We start from the raw sequence: 7,544 nt of genomic DNA, 5'->3' as shown, positions 1-7,544 counted from the left end.
TTGGATGAAAAAGGAAGTTAATAACTATACACATCAAAACAAAACTAATCAGGGGTGCCTGGGTGGCTCAGTCAGTTATGCGTCTGCCTTCGGCTCAGGTCATGATCCCAGGATCCTGGGATCAAGCCCCACATAGGGCTCCCTGCTCGGTGGGGAGTCTGCTTCTCCCTCTCCCTCTGCCTGCTGCTCCCCTGGCTTGTACTCTCTCTCCCTGTGTCAAATACATAAAAAAAAAAAAAAAAAAAAAAGCACAAACATTTAAGGACTCCATAGAAAGACAGCATGGTGTCTAGACCATATCTCGATATGAACTTAGTTGGCCGAATGGCATAAAGAAACAACAGGGCCCTCAGAAGGAGGCTTTTTCAGCAATAAAGCCTAAATTAGGGTTACTTGATATATCCCTATAATAATGAACCTTCAGGGCTGCCTCCAGAGGCTTCCCTGGCCCAGAAACACTACTATCTTGTCCTGCAGTTGATACATCCCAATAGGATTTACAGATGCAACAAGATTTTGACTAAGTGAGAACAGCCTAGCACAACGTTTTTTCCCTTGCTCTGAATTCATCCTGACTAAGCAAACTTCTCAACAGTAAAGTGTCTGTATAGCTTTATAGGAAGAGAATATGTTGACCTCATTACTGTCTGCTTTAAACTCTATTTCTCATGGTCAATGATTAAGTTGGTATTTTGATATTCACCAGTCTAACCCTAAGAAGCAGATTTCTCCTTGGCTGTCTGGTCTTCCTTCGGGTTAGCCTCAGTGGACTTCTTCATTGAAAACTGTTAACTGTTATAAGTGCCCTATTTGCATAAGCGATGAGATGAAGATAGCAGGAAATACTTAATCTGATTAATTTTATTGTGCTCCCACTTTTTTTAGGGAAAGAGAGGATTTAGGAACACTGGTGCACATTGAAGTCCTCTTAAACTGGACCATATGTTTGATGAACATTAATAAGAACAAAACACATCTAAATGAATGAAACTCTTCTCTTTTCTAGTGTCTCTTTATTTCCCTTGAGTGAACCACCCCTTTTTAGTGACAGAGGAATTGGGGCTCTTTGTTTCTTGTGGTAATCGCTGAGGGTAGAGCTACTGACAGAAAAGCAAATGGTCTAGATCCTTTGGAACCTGTGCATGGTGCCTAATTGGGGCTTCTACTCAGTTTCTGCTACTCCTGCTAACAAGACATCTGTTCCCAGACTTCCTTGTGCCCATTCAAATGCACAGTCCCTTCAAATAGTGATATGGGAGATCCCCAACAAAATGCTTGCCTCATCGTTCTATAGCTTGGCTTGCCAATTGTCAAACTCTCCTACAAAGATTGTTTCTAATTAACATTTTATTACTTGAAAGGTTGGTCAAAGATCATCAGATATTAAAGAAGAGTTGTGACATGAAAGTCAGAAACCAAAACAACAAACCTAGAGGGAATCTAGAGGGAATAGAGATAATTTGGGAAGCAAAATAAATAAATTAGTTTATTTTTATTGTATCTCATACCTAGAGATATGAGATCCACAAAATCAGAACTAGGTGCTACCAAAAAAAAATTGGAAAAAGGAAAATGTATATAACCAAATGAACCCTTAGCCTGGAAGGAACAATATTCCGGTAGCAATAGGCACACCTAGTGCTCAGATCTTGGATTCTAATATCATTCCAGGTAAAAGGATTAGATCTCTTTGGAGGAATGGTTAATTATAAGAGCTGGGGTGGAAAAGATGCAAGATGAGCCTGGAGCATATTATAGTGCCAGAAAGTAAGGAAGTGCTCAAAAACAAAAACAAAAAAAGCCCCACCTATGTTGATGAGATATGTCAAAGGGACATAGGAGCCAAGTGAAAGATTTCCTGATGGTCACAGCTGGAACAATTCAAGTAAGAAAATAAGGAATTCTCAGATTATAAACAAAAGTACCAAATGAACATCCATGAGTTCATACTGATGTAAACAAATGATAGAATGAATGAATGAATAAATAAATAGAGAAGAATAGAAAAATATCTTGTGCTGAAGAATTCCAAATAATTTATGTAGAAACACTGCCCTACAAGAGGGGAAAGAACAACTTCCTACTCTGTAAGTGTAGACTGTGAATAGTGATCTCTTTCAAAAGAGGACACTATAAGGATGCCTGGGTGGCTCAGTCGGTTAAGTGTCTGCCTTCAGCTCAGGTGACCATCCCAGGGTCCTGGGATCAAGTCCAGCATTGGGCTCCTTGCCCAGCGGGGAGCCTGCTTTTCTCTCTGCCTGCCACTCCCCCGGCTTGTGCTCTGTCTCTCTGACAAATAAATAAATAAAATTGTTAAAAAAAAAAAAGAGGACACTATAGAAATGGGGAGATAGTACCTTTATGGAGGAGAAACTTGACAAACATTACCTCAGTCAGGTGATTAAGGTGAACATCAGCAGCGATTAATCATGTTGGGTGTATGTACCCTTGACATGATGTTATAAAAATGGCACTTTATCTCTATGATCTTCCTCCTCTAAACCCTGAACCCTAGTTCAACTATGAGAAAAACGTTAGGCAAATTCCAGCACAAGGGCATTCTACAAAATACATGACCAGGACTCTGCAAAACTGTCAAGGTTATAAAAAAATCAAAGAAAATAAAAAACTGTCATAGTTGAGGGAGACATCACTCCTAAAAGTAATGTGATATCCTGAATAGAATTCTGGCACAGAAATAGGACATTAGATAAAAACTAAAGAAATCTGCATAAAATGTGAACTTTAGCTAATGATAATATATCCATATTGGCTCATTAATGTAACAAATATACTAATGTAAGATACTAATAATAGAAGAGACTAGCTATGAAGTATGTGGGAACTGTCTGCATTACCTTTTCAATTATTCTGTAAATCTAAAACTGTCCTAAAAATAAGGTCTATTTAAAATTTAAAAAGAGCTCTTGGAAATTAAAAATATAATTGCAGCAATTAAAAAATATTAGAAACAATGGACTATAAAGTTATAAGAATTTCCCAGAAAGTGTATTAGAAAGACAAAAGCCTAGAGAATAGAAATAAAAGGATAATAAAATTAGAGTCAGACCAGGAGTTTTCACATCTGATAAAAGAAAGAAAGGAGAAAGGGAGGGAAATAGGAAGGAAGAACAATGAGGAACAGAAGAAGAAAGGGAGGAAAAAGCAGAAAAAAAATAGAGAAAAAGGAAGAAAGAGTAATTATCTCAGAAATAATACAAGAAAATTTCCTAGAACCAAAGAAAATGTGTTATTAGATTAAAAGAGCTTAGCATGTGTGTAAACACTAGATGGGAATAAAGGAGAAAACCAAGTTTCCTTATTTTAAAATTTCAGATCATGGGGATAAAGAGATCCAAACAGCTTCCTGAGAAAATGAAGCAGGGATACCCACAGGGAAATGAGGAAGTCATCAGGTTTCTGAACAGGTACATTGGAAGATAGGATGTGTTTCTGGGAGCTCTCAAAATCCTAGGAGAATTTTTTTTCCAGCACAGGTAGACCCAACCAAACTATCCATCAAAGATTTGCCTTTCACCTTACTTCAGGAAGTCAACAAAGAATATACTCCACAAAAACAAAACAGAACAAAGTAAGCAAATCAAGAAGAATAAAACATAAGATCTAGGAATTCAACACAAAAGACTTATTAGGACATTTCCCCGGCTGATGGTGAAGGGGAGTCCCAAAGATAATATCTGTTTGGTAGGCCTAGAGAACAACTAGACCAGACTGGAACAAGAGAAGTAGAGGTTCCTAGAGATATCTAGGGACCTCTAGAAAGATGTCTCAAGGAAAAACAATGGACCTGAGAAATTATCTGCCAGTGTTAGCCATGAGGAATATTGTATCTAGTGTGAGACTAGTTAACATGAGAGTGAAAGAAGCCTAAGCAAACTACTCCAAGAGGCCACTGAGCCAGAAAAAAATTTTTAATTATATAAGAAAGGAAATGTAAGTAGTGTACTTAATTTGGATTAACAGTGAGCAGTATATAAGAATAATAATGACAATATGAATGGGCACTTAATTTTTTTAAAGTGTTAAAACTCTAGGAGGACAAGAGGAGGGAGAAATGTGAGTCTGGGAACAGGGAGGTTGCAAAATAGCAAAATTCTGACCTTCCATTAAGGAAGTAAACAGATGATCTAAAACTGAAAAAAAAAATCAAGAAAGAGTCCCATAACTATGTTACTTAGACATATGCAAGTAAAAACAGAAGAAATAGACAGAAATCAAGATGAGTGCTTTGGGGAAGTAGGAATAGTGATGAAGCATGGGATAACCAAATTTTGTCATAAGCTTTATGCTACTCTTGAACTTTTAAAACCAGTACATTATTTTGGAAAAATGTTCAAATTTCCTACTCATAGACTTTTCCCAATTGTGAAAATATCATACTTGGAGAAGAAGGCATAAAGTATGTAAGTACTGTTTACAAACTAGACACCCTCATCTCTAAACACCACATTGTAACTACCACTCACATCAAGAAACTGAGTCCTGCAAGCAATTTAGAAGTTAGAAGCCCTTCCTCAATCACACCCCAATGGTAACCATTATCCTTGCTATTGTAAGGATATATTCTTTACTTTTCTTTATAGATTTAACACCTACATGCTCACCCCTAAACACAGTTGAGTTTTGCCTATTTTTGAACTATGATATAAATGGAATCATACCATATGGATCATTTTGTGCCTTGAATTTTTTTTTAATTATTTTTTAAGTAGGCTCCACACCCAACATGGGGCCCAGAGCAGGGTTTGAACTCATGACCCTGAGATCAAGACCTGAGCTGAAATCAAGAATCAGATGCTTAACTGACTGAGCCATCCAGGTGCCCCTGTGCCTTGCATCTTTTGCTCAACCTTATGTTTAAATTTTCATCCTTGTTATATGTAACTGAAGATTGTTCCTTTCCATTGCTGCATAGTATTCCATTTTTTGACTATATCACCATTTATCTGTCTCTTTTACTGTTGCTATTGTTTATAGTTTTGGGCTATTAGAATGGGGCTGCTATAAACATTATTATACATGTATCCTATGCATATGCTTAAGATTCTCTAGAGTCCCCATTTAGGAGTGAGCTGATGGTTCCTAGGCTATGTACATGTTCCATTGGATAAGGGGATGATAAACTGTTTTTGAAAGGCTTTGTAACAAATTGCACTCCCACAGCAACCAACATCTGAGAGTCCATGCTGTTACATATCTTTGCCAAAATGTGTTACTATCAACATTTTTTAATTTTCCTGATTAATAATAAAGTTAAATACTTTTACATATATTTATTAAACTTTTGGCTATCCTATTTTAAGTCCTGTTCAAAGGTTTTTCCCATTTTTCTGTGGAGCCTCTGCCTTTTTCTAACTTATTTGTAGGAATTCTTTATATTTTCTGAATATGAATCCTTTTATATTATACATGTTAAAACTGTCTTACACTTGGGGCACCTGGGTGGCTCAGTTGGTTAAGCCTCCGACTCTTGACTTCAGGTGCAGTCATGATCTCAGGGTCTGGGACTGAGCCCCATGTGAGGCTCTGTGCTCGGCACAGAGCCTGCTTGTCCCTCTCCCTCTGTTCCTTCCTCCTACTTGCTCTCTTTCCCTTTCTCAAATAAATAAATGAAATATTTCTAAAAACTGCCTTACACTCTACGGTTTACCTTTGTACTGCCTTATTGTTGTCTTTTTTCTTTTTTAGGAATAGAAATGTACAATTTAAATATTGTTCAGTTTATTATCTACAATGTTTTTATGGTCTGTTTTAAATATTATTCTCTATAATAAAGTCATGAGAATATTCTCACCTACCCTCCAAAAGTTTATTATGCTGCTCTTCACATTTGGGTCTTTAATCAACATGGGAATACATAGTGTGGGGTAAAGATCAAATCTCATTTTTTGACTCATATAGATAGCAAATTTTCTCAGCCCCATTTACTGAAAAGAGAGTTTCCCCATACTGATCTGCAATATCACATTTTTCATAAATCAAATATCTACATATATGTGGTTTTATTTCTGGACTCACTCTGTTTGCCTATTCTTGCAAGACGCCACCTTACTTATTGTAAATTTATAAAGTCTCGAAAATTCCTTTGGGAAAATCTTGTCTTCTCATTCTTCCTCAGAATTATTCTTAGCCCTTTACATTACCATATATGTTGTAGAATCAGCTTATCACACATACATACTGACAACTCCCCTGCACCTCCAAAATATATACACACACCTATTAGCATAGTGATTGGGAATACATTGAATTTGTAGATAGATTAGTTTGGGAAGAATTGATATGTTTTAAAATTGAGTTTTCTATTCCATGAACATAGTGCATTCTTCCATTTATTTAAGTTTGTGTGTGTGTGTGTGTGTTGGGGGGAGAGAGAGAGAGATTGAGATTGATCTATCTCAATATATCTATCCATCCATCCATCCATTTATGGAGTTTTATAATATTCTCTATAAATATCTTACACATATTTTGTTAAATTTGTTCATTGACATCTGATATTCTTTTTGTGCTGTGGTAAATACATTTTTTTTAAATTCCATTTTCATCTTCTACTAAATTGGAACTTATATGCTGTTTCTATTATTTTAGCAGTTACCCTAGCAATTAAAACATATAAACACAACTTTTTTTTTTTGAGAGAGAGAGAAGGATGGGGGTGTGGGAGAAGGGGAAGAGGGAATGGGGGGAGAGAGAGAGAGAGAGAGAGAATCTTAAGTAGGATTGATCTCACAACCCCGAAATCATAACCTGAGCCAAAATCAAAAGTCAGAGGCGTAACTGACTGAGCCACCCAGGCAACCCTAAGCATTCCTACTCTTAACCAAGATGATGCAAGGATCCTAAGATACTTTATTTCATTCCTCACTCATGTATTTGAATTGTTTTTGCAACTTTACAGAACTTCATTATTATTGTTTTATGCAGTCAGTGTTTATTTACATTTACTCATTTCTTTACATTTAAAAAAATCTTCATTTCTTTTGTATCTTAGATCTTCCATCTGTGATCATTTTCCTTATTCTAAAGTATAATTTAGAATTTGCTTTAATATGGGTCATGGCAAACTCAGTCTTTTGTTTTGTTTTGTTTTTTGGAAAATGAGTTTTCCCCCCTACTCTCATTTTCTGAAAGATAGTTTTTTTCTGGGAAAAGTATTTTATTTATTTATTTATATTCATTTTTTAAAAGATTTTTTTCCTAAGTAATCTCTACACCCAACATGGGGCTCAAACTTACAACCTGGAGATCAGGTGTCACATGCTTTACCGACTGAGCTAGCCAGCTGCCCCTGGGAAAAGTATTTGAGATTGTCAGTTGTTTCTTTCTGTATATGGAAGATACCATTGCAATGTTACATGGCTTCTATTGCTGATAAGAAGTCAGCTGTAAGTTTAATTGTTGATCTACTGGAGGTAATTTGTACTTCTATTCTGGATGCTTTTAAGATCTCCCATTGTCTTTGGTGTTGCCATAGTGAATTCACCATAGTGAATCTGTAGTTCATTATTATGTGTCTGGAG

This window comes from Eumetopias jubatus, unplaced genomic scaffold (assembly GCF_037043125.1).
Source record: "Eumetopias jubatus isolate StellerSeaLion01/CBP00866 unplaced genomic scaffold, mEumJub1_p1.0 scaffold_3, whole genome shotgun sequence".
NCBI lineage: Eukaryota > Metazoa > Chordata > Mammalia > Carnivora > Otariidae > Eumetopias > Eumetopias jubatus.
Note: the sequence above shows the minus strand (reverse complement) of the source record.